At 40.4% G+C, this 22204-nt stretch overlaps 1 protein-coding gene across 2 annotated transcripts in view; it reads left to right on the top strand.

Annotated features, from left to right (window-relative positions):
• JAG2 (jagged canonical Notch ligand 2) overlaps positions 1-22204 on the top strand; it is a 265230-nt gene that overhangs the window by 113473 nt on the left and 129553 nt on the right. The window lies entirely within an intron of this gene.

The raw sequence follows: 22204 nt of genomic DNA, 5'->3' as shown, positions 1-22204 counted from the left end.
TTCATATGAAAATATATGTGTAAAAGTGTGCCAAGATGGAGATTACGTCTGATAAACGTCCAGTTACCTGACTACTTAAACAATGTTTATTGCTACGACTTTTTGTCTCTGGTTCGCATTGTATAGAATTATACTTACCACGGCGTTGGTGTCTGCTCTTCATGGTTTATTTCTAAGTTACTGCTTTGTTTATTTGTAGGAGTCAACATGTTTCTTTGGGTTTTAGAATGCCAAGTTGTGTCTTTGACTGTCCTTGTTCTGCTGCTTTCTGTGCCATCTCTGTTCCCCTCACAGCAAAGTTTAAATGTATTATTTGTCCTTCAGTTTTTGAATGTATGATAACACACTTTGGTAATGGTTGCGTAATCCATATTTGAAGTAATGTAAGACACATGGACCTTATTTTGCATTCCCAGTTGCTGAGGGCTACACTAGTGTGTAAGTGTATTTGCCTCCCTCGCTTACTTATACTGGCTTTATACAGGCACAAAGCCACTCATACCAAGAAATGGCACAAGTTTAAATGTAAATCTTAAAAATAAGTTATGTGAGATATTCTCTTTTCTATCCATTCTCCAAAATCTTACTACATCCGGTATTTCTGGTGCAGAAGAGTATATATCCTTTATCACATTCTTTTCAAAACAGTAACGTTTGTTTTTAGTGCTCCCTAGCCGCCATTTTCTACCGTGAAATAGACTATGAAATACACCTTCTGAGTAAGTGCGTTTCAATTGTATGATAAGTATGCTTGTTTTAGAGTACTTTTTAAGTAAACCCAATAGATGATGGAGCATTACATTATTTTATCCATATTCTGTGCAGAGGGTACTTCATTTCTTGTGGAGCACCTGGGGCATAATTGAAGTTGTATAGTGAATTGTTCACTTTTTAAATGTCTGAACCCTGCCTTTCTCCCCACCCGCTTTGGACACACGCTTTCATTTTCTCACCCGATACACTTTTGTTTAGACAAACAGCTGCCCTTATGAAGAAATTGGCCGAATATTTGGTCATTTTTCTTTTATAGGAGTATTTTTAACTTTTTTTTAAAAATAAAAAATGTAATTTGTTGTGAAATGTGAATAGAATTCTTCCCCTCTATTAACATGTGATAAAATAATTAAAATGTGTGTATCTGTTTGGAGGGTGTCCCTCTGATGCACAATTTTGTCATATTTTCAACTGATCTTTGATGGCTTAATATTGTTGACAGTTGTCTGCATTTAGCTCACAGTCATCTTTAGAAGGACTTTGTGTTAAATTGACATTTGAGCTTTTGCTTGGAACAATTGGGGTTGAAAATGGTATGCTGTTCATTTGTAATGTTCCTGTTAATACCTATTGTCTGGCATTGAATTAGTTGGCAAATAGATGCAGGATTGTGTAGGTGTTTGCAGAGGATAATTTTTTCTGATTGTTAAAAGTGAAAGTGCTTATATTTGTTAAATAAGAAAAATATGTTCTCCACGGCAGTCTCCTGTGGTGACTATGCGCAATAAATAACAACAGCTGTTTGTCTCCATTTTAACGGTATCTCAATTCATTGGCCTTTGAAGGATGAAAGATATAGGCCACTGACGGTTTTAATGGCAGGCGTTTAAATTGCTGAGCAGACTAGTCTCCACTCTCTTTTTCTCCAGAAGATACCTCCCATATAACCTTGCCTTTTTCCCTTCCATTAAGGTAACTCTTAGTAATGATGGCGTGACAACATGTAGGTGCGTTGTTTGGATAATGAAACACTTGTACAGCTTTATTGGCAGCTTGTGTTTTTTTCCCCACAAGTTCAAACCATAAACTGAATTCATGTAAGGGAAACAATGATTTGTGTTGTACACATTTCACTGAAACACACTGTGGTATTAATACTTAAGAGAGTGGACTTAACTTGTTCAATCATGGTATATTTTTATTGCTTTCAAAAAATGAAATTGTTTTAGTTAACTAAAAAATTTATTAGTTACTCTCTGAAACACAGACATATTTATCGTGACCTCTTTGAATATAAGCATTTTTAGCATTTATTGAAAAGACAGTACTCGTGTGCATTTTTATTATTTAGAATGTTTTTTAAAGACAGACGTGTTAGTTTTATATTTACACGTTTTGCTGAAAAAATAAATGGATTGTTTTTATTCCTCGAATCATAAATACTAATGCAGCTGTTTAGTTTGCTGCTCAAGATTTAATAAAGCTGTGATAACAGTATTCTTCACTGGCCTGTAACCTGGGGGAGGAAGGGGTGGATGGGGGGGAGGGAGGGGCTTTCCCTACATTTTTGATGTTTGTAGAATGTGTGACTTGAACCAAATGCAGTTAGTCTGAAAAGGTATTTACTGTACTTTAGCATCCGGGTGGATGGCAGGCTTTTCTTCTAGCTCTACGCAAGCAATATTATACAGCAAATAAGAAAAAGATGAGTTCCTATCTAAGGGTCTCATTATGAGTTTGGCAGTCGGCCGAGCCAACCGCCAAATTTGTGGGGAGGGCTCTGCATCATCCTGGCAGGAATATTGTATTCCGATGTTTCCGCCTGGCTGACTGGCTTCAACAGTGCTGCGGTATTGGTCTCGGCTCCCTTAAGGGACCAGAGGCCAATAACGTAGCGCACCAGAACCCTCGAAATGTGCACTGTCTGCAAAGCAGACAGTGCACGTTCTGAGGTTGCTGGGAAGAGGGGACCCTGCACTGGCTTTCCCCAGCCTTTTCGTGGCGAGGCCTCTGCCATGAAAAGGCTGGGGTAAAGTTGAGTTGTAATCAGTACGGTTGCATTGAGTGCAGTGCCACCGCGGCTGACCACAACTCAGACCGCCGTCATCCCATCGGAAACCAAGTTCCTGGTGGGGACGGTGGTCCCCTGGCAGTCCGACCGCCAGGGTCTAAATGTGAAGCTGTCCGACAGTCACCGCGAGGCTAGCAGTCTCATGGCTGCTAGCCTTGTAATGAGCCACTATGTCACACCATTGTTCATCTGAACTTAAAACTGTGAGGACATAATTAAGTTGTGGTTATTGTGCATTGCTTGCAGAAAATGTGCATGCAAATACTTACACAACAGTCATATAAAGCCACTCAAAGTGATACCTACTTATCATAGTTGGGGGGGTACGGGGTGATAAGATTCCTAGCCAAGCCCAGAGATTCATCTTCATAGTCCTGGCTGCAGCTCGGCTGTGCATTGTGTCTTTCTGGTTGGAAAAGGCTTCCCTGACTTTTCAACATTGGTTTGCCCGGCTTTCGGCAATTTTCAATCTGGAAATGGCTTTTTATGGGAAAAGGGGTAAAAAAAATAATTTGAGACCGGGGAAAAAAATATGGGCGCTCTTAATAGATGGCTTAGCCGGAATGGCCTCAGTTGGTCTCTCAGACCCGGACTAATTGGATGGCAAGGTTTGGGAGGGAGATCAGTGATATAGTAAGTCTGCCGGATGCTCTGGTATTTCATTAGTATATGATTGATGACATCAATATCTGGAGTACCTTTATATTGCTGAAAAAAGTGTTCCTTTTCTTTTTTTGCTTGTGCCGGTCTCTATTTTTGGGTATTTTATTTTGTTTTCTTTAATATGGCCATATTGGGGAAAGTTATGCATGTTCTCCCTCCATAAGTGCTTTTTTCTGTGGGTGGAAAAGGGGGTTAAAATTCAATACATATTTTTTTTTAAATGACCTCTTTTACTTTAATCACTGACATCTCAGTAGCTTATGGCATCATGACTCCCTCTACCTGCTAGATGTGCCTCCTTCTATTGATTAGGTTTGTAGAGTTACGATCTTTGTAAATCTTGGCAGATCAATGCTTTACCCTACCCAGTAATTTAATGCTTGCTATTTATATATTCTGCTTCCTATATTTTAGAATTCTAATCTGTACGTTTGCCATCTTTAAACTTCATTTTGCTGTAGGTTGTATTTTTATCACAATGACTGCTATTGAACCACAGTGTGTTTGTAAAGTGCTGAAGAAGGGAAACAAATGCTTTTAATTTCAAAGCACCATTATGACTTTGACTTTGAGGCCAATGTTATAAAGTGCATGTCAACTGATTAACCCTTCCTCTGAAGGACAGTCAATCAGTCAGGATCTGTATAGTGTGGCTGCTTTACCCGTTAGGGTCTCGAGGCGCTGAGGGGTTGTGCTGCAGGATCACGCTTCCTGTTCCTGTCACTTGAACATCCAGGTCTTGAGGTCCTTCCTGAACTGTTGGAGCAATGGTGAGGCTCCGAGGTTGCTTTCATTGCATGGCTTAAGGACTTTCTTTACATCTGAAAAGTTGAATAAATCATTGCAATTGTATGATTCAATCATTTATGATACACTTGTATTTTTCACGGAAAGCAGTTATTTTAAAATTTTCTCATTGCAGCATGGATTTTTTTTATACGTTAGTCAGGACTTGAGTGTGAATCTAACTTTAGGATGGCTGTATATATTATATATATATAATTTTCTTTACTTCTGAACAGCCTGATCCCAGGGTCACCACCCCCAACTCTTACAAGATCATCAGCATAGGATTCTATCTTGCAAGACATTGGGGAGTCAGCTTGGGGCCAGTCCTTCCTCACCTCAAATGTTAATCCCACCCACAGCCCTGTCGTGCTGGTGCCACCCTCTCGCCCTCTGCTGCCAGGCTACTCCGATGTGTGAGGTACTTGAAGTCATTAAACTTTACAGTTGTTTCTTTTTGGATGCATACAGAGTTTTCACATTAGACTCCTAGAATAGGTAATTGCACATAACTTTTTTCTTTTACATCTTATCTATGCAGTTCTGAGCAGCACATTACTGTCCTGTGTTTTAGATCCCTTTACGTATAAGCGCATTAAATCTGGCACAACATACATGGTTGTATCGTTTGTACCGATCTAAGTTACTCTTGTACAACTTTTGTTACTGCTCTTCTAAATATTCTCTGCCCAAGCCAGCGTGCCTGACTTAAATGTGCTAATGAACACAAAAAGCACTTGTGCATGACTGTCTTTGCAGGCGTTAGCACACCAAGTAAGAAATACGGGCCTTTCAGTGCTAGGTGTTTTTTCAGCCTTAACCTGATAAGTTTTAAATGCAAGTTCTAAGTGGCACATGCGTGGCCTCTCCCACACTCGGGACAAGTACACACCTATCAAACGAACGTCAGAATTGTAGTTATTAGAAAATAGTGTTGCGTTGTATTTGAATATCACTTTGAGCCAAATAACTGCAAAAAAATAAGTAAATCGTACATATTGACACCTTCCGAGAATTCTGGAAGGGGAGATCGTAAGAGAAACGATTAAAATAACGCACACTCCGCACCAGCTCAGTTTATTCAAAAGATAAATCTTGAATACATTGCGACCATTGCATTTTTTGACACTAACCTTTAGTGTAGTCTGCATTCACAGGGGATAGTCAACCTAATTTATCAGAGCTATTGCTGATCCAGGACTCTTGACTTACCATCAGATAAATATTTGAATGGCAGGCATCGGACAAATTACATTGTTTTTTTGGCTCGGAGGAATAAGCAGAAAGCTATATTAATGTCCTTAAGCGTCAATGTTCTATTGAATTATGAAATATTTTACATTTGTTTAAGTAACTATCCAGAGCATGGCTACAGCTGTTGCCATATCCTCTGCGTATCACAAAGCATCTTAATGATTTTCCACTCCGCTCATCTATTTTTTCCTCTAAATGATGTATTTCGCTTCTGTCATCAGCGTTGCTTCTTTTGTTATGCTTTCCTGCTCTTAGAATGCTTTGGTAAACTTTTCTAATTGAAGGAGATGCGTGTAAAAGAGGTTTTTATTCTTGTACAGGAAGACCAAAACAAAGAGCAAGGAAATAGCAGGCATAGTTTTCTATGCATTTCTCCTTTGCAGGATGTGCTGGTTGACGCACTGTAAGAAAACTAAGTTGCTGTTTCGTAAGTTGAGGTTCTATGAAAAAAAAAAAAAAAAAAATCTTTAGTTTGGTAAACATTTCCTTTGGTTGCGTTCATTCAGTATAATTTTGTAAAGTGATGAAATAAAAAAAAGGCCAGCAAACGCAATCAGGCCTCGCCTATGCAAGAGCTATTGGCTTTGCCAATGTGTTTACCCATGTTGTACACCCGCTTGGCTGCTGTGCAACATGGCTAAAAGTCAGTGGTGTAGAGGAAAGTAGCGTGGAGTGTCGTAGCATGGTATGGCGAAGAGAGGAGTAGAGTGCTGTAGAGTGGAGTGGCAGAGAGTGTTGTGTATTGGAATGGCATAGTTTGAAGTGGCATACACTGGATTGGCTTAGAGTGGACTGGTGTAGAGTGCATTGGCGGAGAGTGTTGCAGAGTATAGTGGTGTAGAGTGCAGTGGCGTACAGTGAAGTGTTGTAGAAAGCAGTGGCATAGAGTGTAATGTAGTGGCTCAGTAGTGTAGTAGAGTAGTGTAGTGGTGTACGGTGTAGCGGTTTAGAAGTGTGCATAGTAGAATAGCGTAGACGAGTGCAGTGGCATACAGTGGAGTAGCATAGAATGGAGTAGTGCAGAGTGGACTGGCGTAGAGTGCAGTGACTTAGAGTGCATTGTAGAGAGCTGTGGTTAAGAGACTCGCAAAGAGTGAAGTGGCTTAGAGTGCACTGGCATTGAGTGGAGGGGTGCACAGCGAAGTAGAGTGCAGCGGTGTTGAGTAGATTGTTTCAGAGTAAAATAAAGTGACGTACAGTTGTGTGGTGCAGGATAGAGGGCAGTTGCATAGAGTTGCAGAGAGTGTATTGGCATAGTGAAAAATGGTGTAAAGTGCAGTGGCGTAGAGTGCAGAATACATTAGAGTGGCGTACAGTGGATTAGCAGAGTGCAGGGGCATAGAGTTGAGTGTTGCAGAGTAAAGTGCATTGATGTAGAGTTTATTGGCATAGAGTGTGGTGTTGCAGAGTGGCATTGATTACAGTGGCATAGAGTGGAGTTGTGCAGAGTAGATTGTTGTCACCTGCGCTGGAGTAGTGTAGCGTGCAGTGGTGTAGAATAGAGTGGCAAAGAGTGTATTGACATAGAGTATCATGGTACGGGGTGATTAGAGAAGTGTTGCATAAAGTGGCATAGCACGCAGTAGAGTGGAGTGGAGTGCAGAGGCTTGGAGTAGTGTAAATTTGTGTGGGGTAGTGGTGTGGCGTGGTGAAGAGTAGAGTGGAGAGTAATAGAGTGGAGTATTCATGATGTGATAGCGCACCACTGTTGCAGGCAACACATTTTCAGTTGAAGTGAACATTACATTTGCACAAACAAAGTTTTAATAATAAAACTATGCAGTACACAGAGGAAAATGTGTGGAAATTGCATCACGTACTTTAATGATTTGTTTTGATAATATGAAAGTATTTGTTTCCAACACACTTCAGAAATAACAAAAAATTGCTTAATTTGTGTTCCCAATTCTAATATATTCCGAAATACTTATACATTTCATTTAAGTGCTGTTTTGTGGTTGGAAAAATTTCTTTTCTACCCCCAGTATCCAGTAAGATTTTCACATAACTCCTCTCACTTTGAAGTCCGAGAAAGAAAAGTAAACAAGCGCCCTTGGAAGACAGTACATGACATTTGACCTTAGTCTTTGAATGCACAGCACATGTGACGAGATAAGATTTACAGGCCTGCTTACAGAAAAGGTGCACTTTTATGGATATGGCACATAAGGGGCAAGGGAATATATAAACCCAAGCTTGACACCCTAAAACAACAAAGCCAGCGAATGGAAATCAAGAATATGTGAGCTACAAACCTCAAAGTCAATGGCAAGCAATGGGCAGAATATATTCCTAGGCCAGCTTAATGTCCCCACTATGTCGTTTGTAAACTAGACAGCTGCACTTTCTGGTAGGCTGGGACCTAAAAAGTGGAATCTACAAGAAGTAGAGTTTTACAAATCACGTTACACTTTGTAGATGTCCATATTCTGGAGCAGTCTCTTATAAGAGCTTAACAGCTGTAACTAACACCTTTAAATATAGTTACTTGCATCGAGCAGGTAACTGAGTTAGACAAACTGCTAGCAGCTTGATCAAACAAGAGCTGGGTTTTCAGTTAAAGAGAAGCATGTAATAACCTGCAAACTCATCTTCCTGCCTAAGAATAAAAATACAAGATTGGCTGTCATGATGGATATAATGTGTTAACAAATGAGTGGTGAATTCATGTCAATATGAGTTCATCTTGGGCTGATCTACTCATTTGCTTAATTGAAGTTTGTTTAATAAGATTTCTCAAAGTAATTCTGACCTGAATGCAGCAGCATCCCCCAAGAGGCTGAGAATGGTTTGATTCCAACAAGTGGCCATATTTGTGGGTGGTCCTGTTGAAATTTGTTTTGGAGGATGTGGTTACATAAAGATCAGGATAGCGTACTGCTCGACTGCGGCTTTCATAATCTAGATATAGCCAATGACCTTACTAACTAAAACAGTTCTAGGTAAGGATTCCTCCTGCCCTAATTGCTGTTTTCCTTGTGTTTCATCACTACCTGCAGCCTTCCGGCAGTGGTGTGCAGATATCATTTATGTATTGTGGGTAATACCAGATTACATTTTTATCACTGTGCAAAAATGGGTGTACCTTGTAAGTCAAAGTGGAGACTTTTATTTGGGCACAGATAGCAGAATATTGGTAGAGTGGTATGGAATTAAGCCACGCAGAAGCAGTCCCTCACTATATTCTAGGCATAGACCGATGGCACATATTCCTTGAAGGCAACAGGAGGTCACTGAGAATGCATTAAGGACTAGAGAAGTGGCATGTTTGACTAAATGCACTGCCATGAGATATCACTGGTGCTAAGATGTAATATGTATTTAGAACTCCTGTGATTACTTAAGTTTCGAGTGCCACCCACCAACTCGGAGGTGAGCCAAATGTTTTTCCTCACTGTTTGCATTCTCTTCTCTATGAGTGTTCTATTTTCTTGCAACCCTTGTCACTGGTTTCAGTTCCTCCCCTCTTGCACTTCACAACAAATCCAAATAGCGATTCTCACTTGTGGTCCCAACTAGAGGGTTGTCGTCTTCTTTTGTCCTCACCTCACCCATTAATAATGCCCAACGTCAATGACCTTGGAAGGTCTCTGTACACAATTCTCTGTGGCATTTTTATAGAAGGTATTAGATACTGCTATCCACACTGAGGTTGATGCCTGGAGAACCATTGGGGGATTCACTAGGAATGGATTCCTTGGGTCTTGTTTGCAGGTTAGGCACTAGTAATACTTCCAGATAGACAGTTGTACTGACGACTCCTACTTTGTTGCACGTAGGAGATGCGCCGTTTCCTCTGCCAACTTTTTCCATTTTAGCCTGGCCTTCCCCACAATTAGTTATTTATGTTGCAAAGTAGTCCAAACTCACCCTGTATCCTTGGGCTTGCCTGACTTGCAGTGAGTCTTGCTCGAGTTCTTTAATAACGCCTTTTTGTACAATGCTGGATTCCTAAGGTTTGTGGGCTTGATAACTCACTGAAGCGTGGCCCTGTACTTCATAGTACAGTATGCTCCTTGTTGCTCAAAGTCTGTGAAAGATATGATATAGTGCAGTGATAAGTGAAGGTGTTTTCAGTAAAATGTTTGACTTAAAGCACAGTTCTAGTTTTATTTATTTACTCGTGAAACCAGTGGATGCTGATGCTTACAATTGATTTACAAAAACACTAGTTTCGCGGTTTTAATGTAAGTTGCTGAATTGTATCCATTCCTTGCTGTTTTTTCTGGTACCTAAATAAACTGTGGCTGATCACTGTTTATTTGGTGTTACTGCATTGTATTTGATTGTGTGTAATTCTTTGTGCTAGTTAAAGTTTTTTTAAAGTGTATTTATAAAGGAGCTTTCTCATACAGTGCTGTATTAGCAATAATCAAAATCTTGAGAGTAAACCGTACCATACAAGGTAGAAAACATTGCTATGGGTACTTGGCATTTGGTTTTTGCTTTGCCAGTGACCCTGCAGGCTGCTTATTTAGAATAATTTGGTGCTGATATAACAGATGTTGGTTCGGACCAGCGTGTAATGGAGTTCAGTTATCTAAAATGGTCCCAATAGCACTTCTAGCCGCCACAGCCAAGTGCCCTTCTGTCAGAAAGGGTCTGATATGCCAAAAGTGTTTCCATGTTTTAAACACTATTGGTTACCTGGGCACCACAGATTAACCCCACAAGATTTCTGCTCCAGAAACTGTTAGGATTACTGTGATTGTCATGCTGGGACAGGACACAAATCAGGGATGGCACTGAGCAGAAACTCAGTTTTAGCATTTAAACACATTCAATTAGAATTAATCCACGAGTAAATTATGTTACATATTGCCTGAAAATGGCAAAGATATTAGGTAACACAGAGTAAGAAACTTATATTGAGTGTCTGTAGGAACTTTGAAATGGTTGCCCATGTAACGCGATCATGAAATGTGGGTCCTGAGACACTGGTTACCAGAAAACCCGTTTTATGCAACGCTACTTAAATATTATGACAGAAATGAGCTCTACCAATTAGTGACTTTCCCTGACACCCCAAACATGTCAGACAGCCATTTAAGGAGATTTTGATGGTTAATGGTGTCAGTCACAGCTGAAACAGGGGCTGTCGTCCCTTTACCTAGGACTTATAAGTATGCTGGACCTTGAGCACTGCTATTTCAGAACCTCTTACTGATCACAGTGCTCATTAAATGATGACTAACTATTGAATAAACTGTGTCTGAATTACTGTTGTATGGGGTTGTACTTTTGTATGGGTCTATTGGTGGTGTGCAATAGTTTAAGATTTCAGGCACTGCCTTCAGGGAATGAAAAGTTGACCAACTACTTAAGTAGGAGGATGAGATCATGTTTGCTGCCACTTTCATCACAATTAAGCAATGCATGTATCAGTAGGGAAGGAAACGACTTGGACTGCTCTGGCCACCTTGCTGATATCCTCAAACTTAACCTGGACTGCTTCATTTTAGTTAATAGGTGCAGTAGACTGATCACTACTACCTTGATGAACCGTAACCCTTACATGGTGTTGATTAGAGTTATTTTGAAAAGACTTTGTTGTTTTTAATTTACTATTACAGAAAGAAACCAAGCTGTATCTGTTGCTGTTAATATAGAGGTGTAGCTATTGGTTAGTCAAGTATTTGGATGATCCTTTGGTCCCTTTCCTGTTGCTTGTTAAAATAGATAAAAATATGCTGCATCTTTAGCTGAAACTAATGATTTCCTCAATTTCTTCCATCTGCTGGCCATTTTGCCTATGAAGTGCAAAAAGAAGTTGGCCAGTACCTTCTGGACTTTCCTCCATTTTGGGCTTTGCTTATCTCCAATCCAGGGGATACCAGTTAGATACCTATTGTTTTTACGTCAGCATTTCTCAGCTTAATATCCAGCTGGTCAGCATCTTGTCTTAAGGCTCTATGCCACTAATCAGGTAATGAAAGTTCCAGACCCCAGGCTTCATATGAGCAAAGGAAGTTCCCAAGGAGGGAATTGTATCTTTCTGCAGTCGGTGCTCGTTTGTCCCTTCCTAAAGCTCCTTTTGCAATATTAGTAACAGAAGTGAGATTGCACACGAAAGAAGAACTAAAGGAAATTGCTTTGCGATCCAACCATTTAGCTTGCATGGAAGAGGGAGCGGGTTGTTCATCAATAAATTGGAGACAGCACCATGGTGAGAACAATAAACAACCAATCAGTTGCCCAAGCTAGCTGTAGTCAATAGTAGGAAATTTTTAACCTTGTAGTGCTGAATAATGTGACCCACCATGATCTTGTTTCTCAGAAATGATATGCATGCAAATTGTAACTGAACTATTGGGATGATGCGTAATCATTGCCTGGCAGTGATGGATAACAAAAAGAAAAAATTAAAGCCAGTGTTTGGGCAACATTTGACTGCCAACACCTATTAATATGGTGAGCTTGTGGATCCTTTGACTTTTTGGAAGAGAAGAGCCTCTCCTTAATATTTACATTGGTCTGTATGACAGACCGCTAAATAAAATATGGTGGTGTAATATTACTTGCATCCAAAGTTCAGGTACCTAAAGGATCTGGGAATCTCACACGCAGTAATACTTACCTAGTACACATAAATTGCGTGAGCAGCTGATGGACCGGGATTTACATGTGATAGCCTAATTCTTCATTTACTGCTTATCTGCGCGAGGGTCACTTCAGATGTCACATAGCTAATTAACGTGTCTCTGACAACAATAAGGCAGATCTACCTAACCAGGGTTGTGGAATTCCTATCGCCCGACGCCCGGGACATTTTGTTTGGGGTCAAGGGCAACAAGTTTTTATGTTTACTTTGTCCTTGGGACAAGTAGGCCCAACCCTCTGCAGCACAAACCCTTTGGCTGCCTGTTTACAGAGAGTGGAACTCTCTGCAGTTGAGGTAATGTTTCCGAAAGATAATGCTGTTCGAACTTGTATTTATGGTTCATTATTTGAAAGTCTTCATTATTAGGGTGAGTGCTGTAAATAAATGTTTTAAGGTCACACTTCACTACTGACGTTGGTTCCAGTACAAAAAAAAAAAAACGTGTATACACATGTTTGAAAAGTTTAGGCTATGAGGCGAAGTATAATGCTCCCAGAATGCTCTCTGATTAGATGCAAATGAAGTGTCATTTAGTAAAATGTGTTGATGCATGCTAGTATTTCCCCAAAATATTTCTAATTGAAAATCAGTGTAACCATTTTCAACACGATTATGGGAAGCATGAAAATAAACAAACACTGACAAAGCCAACTGATCTGACATTTTTCTAAGTCTTTCAGTTTCATCAATGCGTGTCTTGTTTTGACATGGCTTTTGTAACACTTTATTGTTGTGGGAGCTACCAGGCCCTCAACATTGTAACAAACAATGGCAAAAAAAAAAAAAAAGTTTTTGAACTCTAAAAGCACACGTTGCCACCAGTGGCATAACAAAGGCTCCGCAGCCTCCCTCCAGGGGGCCCCTTCAGCACAGCACCTGCCCTGAGTGGGTCTGGAGAGGGGGGCTCCTCCATGTTCTGTGCAAAGGGGCACCCTCCAGTTTCGTTACGTCACTGATTGCCACTGTAGTTCCCGACACTGAACAAAACGACTTTGTGTGCCAATATACTCCTTGTGGAAGAGCAGAGTACGATCACTCACAGTAAAGCCAGCCGAAAGAGAGAGAAATAGAAGTTTAATAAAAACAAAATGTCTTTGTTAACACCAGACCTAATTAGGGACCAAGACCCACATGTAGGTAGCTTTTTTGCATGTCGCAAACAGCGACTTTCTCTGTTTGCGACTTGCAAAAAGCACACTGCGATGCACAAACCCAGTTTTGCGATTAGGTAACCTGGTTACTGAATCGCAAAATGGGTTTGCGACTCCTTCCTAATTGCGACTCGCAGTGCAATGTAGGATTGTTTTGTGACCGCGGGCGCAAACCAATCGCAGTTTGCACCCATTTCAAATGGGTGCTAACACTTTTGCAAAAGGGAAGGGGTCCCCGTGGGACCCCTTCCCCATTGTGAATGTCACTGTAAACATTTTTTCAGAGCAAGCAGTGGTCCTGCGGACCACTGCTTGCTCTGAAAAAATGAAACAAAAACGTTTCATTTTTCGTTTTTGTAATGCATCTTGTTTTCCTTTAAGGAAAACGGGCTGCATTACAAAAAAAAACTGCTTTATTGAAAAGCAGTCACCAACATGGTGGTCTGCTGTCTCCAGCAGGCCACCATCCCTGTGATGGCCGCCATTCGCAAGGGGATCGCAAATTGCGACCCACCTCAAGATTATTCTTGAGGTGGGCATTTACGAAGCCCTTGCGAATCACAGATGGTGTCAGGGACACCATCCTACATTAGGATTTGCGACTCGCAAATTGCGAGTCGATCTGACTAGCAATTTGCGGGTCGCAAATCTGAACCTACCTACATGTGGCCCCAAATTCTTAAAGAAAGTCACAAAAGTGCACCTATGGTATCTGCCGTACCCCTATAAAATATTTGTGAACTGTATTTTAGCATGGGTAAATACGCATGTGTAGATTTGCTCATGTGAAAATCTATTGAGCATTTGCAAGTTCATTTTCCCTCCAGCCACTTTCTTCCCAACCCTGGAAGAAGTTCTAATTCTGCCATTGTCAGGAGTAAATGTCCAACCTTTCTTATTATGGGAAAATATTAGAGAGAAGCTGGTGAAAATCTTTAAAACATGCAGGTTAGTAGGTTTGCCGACTCAAAGGCATTCCAGTCCTGGAACTATTGCTTACTGCTTCCTCCAGCCCCAGTATGCAGATCTGCAGAAAGGTGGCAAAATAAGGAAATTGCTACAGTAGGGATTGAAACTGCAAGTATTCAAGCCCTACTATGGTAGTAGCCCTGGCATAATCAGAGAGGCTATTATCCGAGCTCTTACATAATGAGATTGCTGCTATAATTTGTTGCCACACTACATGGCACCAAAGGGACAAGTAGATCTTTTTACAGGACAAGTAGATTTGAGAAGCAACCTGTCCCCTGGACAAGTAGATATTTTAATAAATTCCACACCCCTGCTAACTGATACAAACAATGTTTTTAAAAATAGCAGCGAGTTCATCTGCATGTAGGCAAGTGAATATTTTGGAATTTTTTGCATTTTAAAAAATGAGCTGGATGGAAAAACATTGCGGATGAAAAATATCGAGAAATTGACAGGTAAATATGTAGGATTACAACATTGAAAGGAAGAAAGTAAAATCAAGGGTAACTGTCATTTAAAAGGCAGCACGTGGTACTTTAATAAGAAAAGGAGCAAAGGTTACCAGGGTATGGGGGCTGCATATATAGAATTTAAATCGGATTTAACTAATTAATAATCCTGTATTAGCAATAGATCATGACATTATTTATTACAATATTTGTTTAAAAGTAATTAGTGGATCCAAAATAATTATATGAACCCATGTGTACCTAAATGTCTACCATGTAATCTTAGTCATCCCTTTTAAAGATAAACATTCTGTTAGAGTAGAATTACCTGTGTGCATTGGCCAAGGTCAGGTAAATGAAGTTTTCAGGTGCTTGCGTGCATTTGCCAACAACCAGTAAAAGATGTTTGCCAGTGCTTTGGTGACACTTAACCAGTCATAAATCATTCACTGCACATATTACAGGGCTGTGTAGCTTGCCTTGTTGTTGCAGGGGTTCTGGTCGACATGGCGACCTCTTGTTTTACGTAATTTGTATTCTCCATAGTTTGGAGTGGTTCTTTATTAAAAAGCCGGATCATTTTTTCCTTGTTTTCACTTCATTATTTCTGGGGATGGCATTGTTTGTCACTCCTACTTGACTTATTGGTTTTAGGATCACCACCTTTGGGCACAATGTTGCTCCTTTAGCCATCCAGTAATCAGTAAATGAAATAAAGTAGTGCAGTTACTTCCCATCCCTGAGTTTCTTTTAGCTACTGAGAGGTGCTGGTACATCCCTATTAAAAGTATTGCACTCCTGCTGAGAAGTGCTGATGCTTTTTTTTTCTTCTTCCAAATCAAAGATGGGGCAGGTACTCAGCCCCGTACTGTACCTGCCCAGTTAAAGCAATGGTCTGAATTAATCTTTTTACTTCAGGCTACTCTTTGCTAACATTAACAGTGAATTTTCATATTTAAGCTGCACTTGCAGGTATGCATTCTGTATTTGTACCACCTATTTTCGTTTTCAGGCTCCACCTTCATATTCCCAGTCTCTGGTTGCTACTCTGGATTCTATGTGACGTTGCAATTTCAAATTCTCTTTCTGGCATGCACTCTTAGGGTTCTAAATCTTCAGTGGCGATTCTGGATTCTCAGCCTCTTACTGCACGTCAAGGTTCTAAATCTTAGGCTTCACCTTAGGCCCCCAAGTTTTCTGGTAATCTAGCCAATGTCCTTCAGTCCTATATGAGTGACTTATGTGTTTCAGTGAACCTAAACGCTTAAATGTAATACAATACTTTTTATGTTTTCCTTTACAGTCTTTGATTTAAAACAGTCAGAACACTTGCTGAAGCGTCTTTTTAGTGGTTACTTTCCTAAGGTATTTCATGTCATGATTTAAAAAACGTTAAATTTGTTGATCGGTCCACCTCTCTATGCATCTGACAACAAAACTTTGAACAGTATAAAAACTTTTCATGAGTAAAAGACCCGAAATGGTCCCTAAAATGATTTACAGCTACGTAGCTGCGATGTAGATCCATTGAAAAAGGTGCAAACTATTTATAGCTTCAAAGATAATGCAGAGCCTCTGATACTGTATACCTATCTTTTTAAGCATTAAATGGAATTAAAGTTGTTTCTTGGCCTTCAAAAGGCAACTTACATTTCTGGTATGATATGTCTGCTTTACTATTTAGAATGAACATATGGTTAATGTTTTCTCCTGTGAGGTGACGTTAACCTTCTGGAAATGGCTACCTTTGTGGCTGTACAATTGTTTTAATACAGCATTTGAACCATTCACAACGTTCAAGGAAAGTTTTATCTTTATATCTTTTAATCTCCATGGGTTTTTCTCACTCCCAAATCTTGTAAGGGCATGCATTGATATCTACTGTGCCTGAGGACTGCAGCACTTCGACATCATTGGATAGCTCAGGAGTCAATGTTAATACTGGCACGTTCCAGAGGTAACCAGACTTGTTGTTTTGATATGTCTATGGTTGGGCCCGGGAAAGGGATTTGGCTCTTGGCTTTCTCCCCATTCTCTCGTAGCAGAGCTGACATTGCCTTAAACACTACTAGTGAGCCAGCACTCTAGATGCCTTTAAGTGTGCTGTACTTCTGTAAAATAAAACAAAAGAAGGCGGCTTGGATGCATTTGCCATGCTTCCAAGCAATATGTACTAAACATTTTAACAGTCGCAAATGCTCCAATTACCTTTGCGACCATTAAAATGCTTTTCCTCTATACCAACTCCATTTCAAGAGTTGGGAAACTTTTCCTGTCTTCTAAAATGGGATTCGAGACCGGGTAGACTTCCCTTTCAACTACTGAATCAATATGTTAGATCTTGTAGTTGAAATCCAGTTTCTGATTTGGTGATAATGCATTTGCAAAAGGAAATGGGTCCCCCTTGGCTTTGTGAATGTAAATAAAGGTTTGTTGAAAAGTAGGCCTACCTATTATTATTATATAGGTTGAGTCTCGTAACATCGCAGGAATACTGGTTACTTTGCGACTAGCTTTTTGCCCATTTGGGCCAGTAGCTTTAAGTGTTTCCTGAGATCAGAACTTTTTATTGACTGTCTGCCTCCCGATAGAAACCTGTTTGCATTCTTCCTGCTACATAGTTTATCTGGACTGCCGCATTTTAATAGTTTTTTATACGGATTGGAAGAAAATAACTATGAAAAATGTATTTTCTTCCATCTTTTCTGTATTCTCTGACCTGGTCCTGGGAAAACCTAAATATTACATTTCACAGAGTGTTTTGCCAAGCATTTAAAATGTGTCTTCATCTAGTGATTGCAGTATAAGTAGGATGTATTCTGTATCCTTTTTTTTGGTTCACTGATTTTGATTTCAGGCTTCTTTTTACACTAATTTCAGGATGTCTATACCTGCTACGTGGAAATCCTTTGCTTATGGCATGCGCAAGCAAGGCATAAGCGCGTTTTTACTTTGTGGCTTCTTAACCATGGGTGCACCTTTGTAGGTTTGGTGACGTCCGTTCCAGACAGTGACGCACCATTTGTGGAGATGATGGATCTTAAAAAGATAGTTTGAGATAGACGCACCTTTTGCTGGGCTTTTGTAGTTTGTTGCTTCAAATGGGCGATTTAAAGCAGGTATGTTTAATAAATCTTACAGAGCTCAACAGAAGCGGAGGACAACATGCAGGAGATCCTGCGCAACCAGCCACATTTCAACAGTCCTCTACAGCATCATCACATTCTTAACCCTGCATCATCACATTCTAAAGCCAGACATCATGAATACTGATGATTGCATAACTAGAGCTAATCTTTAAGCTGTTGACACATCTTCCCTTCTCCAAATAATAAGCAGACCACTGCAGACCCCCTAGACATAACAACAGGAAAGGGAATGGGAAGCACAAAGACAGAAACCAACAAAAAGAAACACCATCATCCCAACACAACCATAACAAAAGGAAAAACACCAAAATCATTACCACAAGAAAACATATTGTATAAAACACAGGTTGCATTGAGGTAAGAAACCTGCTAGGCCTAACAATGCATCTTGAACTTTTGCATAACAAAGTTCTCCTCTGAGAGTTCCCTTCCAAGTCATCTTGAACACCCCTTGGGTGTTGAGCAGCCTGATCACATCTGATACCTCAATGGATGTTGTGACGATCAGCAGGGACAGAGTCACATTGTAGATCACTCTCACGCTCGCTCTCCCCCTTAACCACCTTTGAGAGGTTCCACCAGTGCTTTCCATTGACTTTGACAGCGTTTCCACAAGTCTTCTCCACTCTCACTGGATCACTGAACTTAACTCTCCCTTTTTGAACATGAACAGCAGTTTTGATGCGAAACATGTCCCCAACCTCTATTCTTACGGGCCTAATACTTTTTTCTGAGCAAAACTAATGTTCTTCTTGACTAAGCACCTTAATTGCTCCTCGTCCAACTCACTCTTGAGCCATTTAGTCATCCACACTGGTCGAAAACTAGTGTTATCTTTTCTACCCCCCAGTACTTCTAAAGGAGAAACCTTTGTAGTGGATTGTAGGTAGCCCTGTAAAGCCACAACATGCTGCACACAGACTTCACAACATCATGGTTGCCTCCCTTAGCCCATCTGATGCACTTGCCAACCACCCGGTTTATTCTCTCAATGAGACCATTTGTTTTAGGATGATACAACAAGCTCTTAAGGTGTTTACCACCACATGACTCAAGAACATCTTGGAGTCCCTAGTTGATAAATTGAGTGCCATTATCAGAAAGAAGAAATTCGGGAAAAAACTCCCTCAAGACAATTTCTGTAGGAAACTCCACGACTGTGCCTTCTCTTGGTTTCTTAACCATCTTTACTTCAGGTCATTTTGAACAATAAACCACCAGGACCAGCACATATTTGCCACCATCTGGTCTGGTAGGGAATCACAGGGACCCACAAAGTCATCCACTAACTTAACCCATGAACCTGATGGGCACTCAGTCATAATGAAAGGAGGCAAAGATAACTTCAGGCTTTTATCTGCAGATTTACAGACATCATTTTCTTCCATCTCATTAATTTCTGTATCCATTCTTGGCCACCAGATGGACTCACAAATGATATTTAGTGATAAATTAACCCAGGTGTTCCTCATGAGCATTGTCACATCTTAATAGCACACCATCTTCCACAGAAAGTTTGTCCCCTACCTTACAGTGTGGATGAAAATATGGGAGACAGCACTTTTTTCTCTTGGCCAGCCTCCCTTAGCCAGTACTTAACCAGACCTAAGACTTATTGCAAGATTTAGTTTTCACTAACAGCCTTCAACCACTTTACTTCAGAACACACGTCAACTTTAGCATATCAAGTTAAGCCACCTGACAATCCTCAAATTCTTCATCCATGGGGTCAGACAACTTCAAATCACTGCCTTTATCGCTTTTACCTAGAAACCGGGAAAGAAAGTCAGCTCTGCTGTTCTTGCCCCTTCAATATGAGTAATATCATACTGGTACTGCAAAAATGTAGCTGACAGTCTTAAGGTTTTAGGAGTACAAAATGTGCTTACACCCCCACAAAGAAATTATATTAAGGGTTTATGGTCAGTCTGTAATCAAAACCTTTTACCCCACACAGAAGACTGAAATTTCCCCATCACCCATCAACAGTCTAAAAGCTCCTTTTCTCTAACTGAGTATTGCATTTCAGCTTTACACAAAACTCTAAAGGCGAACACAAGAGTGTCTTCAGCTTCTTCTTTTTTTCTGTGTGAGGATAGTCCGTAGCCTCACCGACTGGCATCCACTGTGATGCAGCATGGTAGCAGAGGATCAAATGGTTTGTGGGCTTTGCTTTGACTTAATTTCTGTAAATGACTTAGCACAATTGTCACCCCACACAAACCTGGAGCCTTTCTTAAGTAGGTAACTTATGGGTTTCCACTTAACAACATAATAAGGAATGAAGGGAAACGAAAACTCACTCCGAAAAAGCTTTGACACCGACATTGTCAGTGGGAGTAGGTGTCCTGAGTTGGACTTAGCTAATCCTGGTCTAGGCCAAAAACCATCACTTGAGACAATTTGTCCCAGATTCTCTGCTTCGTTGCTCAAAAATTGCACTTTTCTTAAGTTCAGCCCCATGACTCTTAAGTATTTCAAAAACTCTTTCTAAAATAGCATTATCGGCCACTTCAACTTCTGCAAAAACCAGAACGTCATCTTGGAGTACTAAATCTCCATCCATGTCTTTCAGAGGGTTAAACATAACTCTCTGAAACCTAAATGCTGCAGAGGTGAGTCCATGCAGCATTATTAGAAAGTCCCAATAGGTGAAACAGATGCTATAAGATGTTTCAAATCGGGGTGAAGCTCCACCTGATGGTAGACAGAAGTAAGATCAAGCTTATAAAATAAATTTGCTCCCGCAGGGCGTGCAAACAAATATTTGAGTTTGGGCAAAGGATGTGTGTCAACCCAATTTTCTTTATTAAGCGACTTCAGAACCACACAAACATGCAGCCGTCAAAACCACTTGCGCGCAACCACCAAAGAAGAACGCCATAAGGATGACTCAGCAGGTTCAAAAATTCCTCTTCACATCTATTTAAACCCTCAAATTTTACCAAGCTCACTACAGAAGACTTCAGGAATTGTTTTACTCCATCCCAAAGCCACATCATCACACTCAACCACCATGACCTGCTTCTTAGCACTTGTCTCAGAATCATTAAAAAAAAACCCTGGTGAAACCACCCTGAATGTTGACGCCCTTTAGTACTACATAAATCTTTCCTTTGATTCTCTCTTCTTTGAACGGTAACACATCTTCAGTGTAACCTAGGAGCTCCGTCTTAAGCCCCTTCGTTCAAAACAGGAGCGCCGTCTGGTGGGAACAAAGTTCTATCACCCAAGGTTTCTGTGAATAGATGTTGGTGAGCATAGTACTTCTGCCACCAGAATTGACAAGCTGTTTTAAACACTTGTCCCTCACAAGAATATCTGCAGTAGGCTCTACACACATTGATGGCCCCCCCACCTTGGGAGAGTCCACTTCAGTCTTAACATTCAACTCCTGAGTATCAGAGTCTTCTTCTCCAAGCAAGAGTACTAAATTGATGAATCCGTCTATTTAGTTATCTGCATCTGACTCCATAACACAAGCTACAGACTTCCTAGAGTTTTTTTTTTTTAGTAATAGCAGGACACCTATCCTCCTTAACATGTGGGATATTACCACAACGAAAGCGTATATTAGATGACACACGTTCTCCCTACATCAGTTTGAAACCACCTAATCTCTTACTTTAAGTAGAATTTTGATCCGTAGATTTTTTGAAATTTACAATATTCACTATTTCAACAGGTTTTGTTTGTCTCTCCCTCTCTGACAGAAATCTCAGATCTCTATACTTTTAGATACTCTGGTAAACTGCTCCAATGAAGTATTTTCTATTTAAAGCAATTTCTGATGTAGCTGCTTTTCTTTGCAATGACTAACAAATTGGTCTCTGATAAGTTGGTCAGTGAAGTTGTCAAACTGACACTCTGAAAACAGCCTCCCAAGTACAGGAACATAGACATCCACAACTTCATCCATACCCTGTTTTCGTTTGAAAGCTTGGTTGTTGGTCAAATTTCAGTTTAATTTTCTTTACAGCAACCTGGTACTCCTTTAGAGCTTCATCATTTTCCTGCACTAAAGTGTTTAAAAGTTGACCTTCCTTTAAAGCCAGAGAGACTGTAGATGAAAGCGTTTTTTGTCCTCTGCGGCCAACCCCAGTGCACACAGCTGAAGGCCGTTTGGGGCATAAGGTGGGTGATTATAAGAGGTTGGCCACAGTGCCTGGCCAGAGGCCCGGCCCTGCTGCCAATCACCGCTGTGCATGGCCAAAGGCCGTGAGCGGTGGTAGTTTGATTAATGTATAGTAATGAAAATTACTTTAATTAAAAGAAATATATAGAAATTCACGGAAAAAAACAAAGGTTGCAGGGACGTTCTAGTTAGGAAACAAAATAAAAAAAAAACATAGAAATTTACTTGAAAAACCAAAGGTTACAGGCACGCCATAGGT

This window comes from Pleurodeles waltl, chromosome 9 (assembly GCF_031143425.1).
Source record: "Pleurodeles waltl isolate 20211129_DDA chromosome 9, aPleWal1.hap1.20221129, whole genome shotgun sequence".
NCBI lineage: Eukaryota > Metazoa > Chordata > Amphibia > Caudata > Salamandridae > Pleurodeles > Pleurodeles waltl.
The sequence above is the reverse complement of the archived record's forward strand: the minus strand, read 5'-3'. Positions and strand labels throughout refer to the sequence as shown.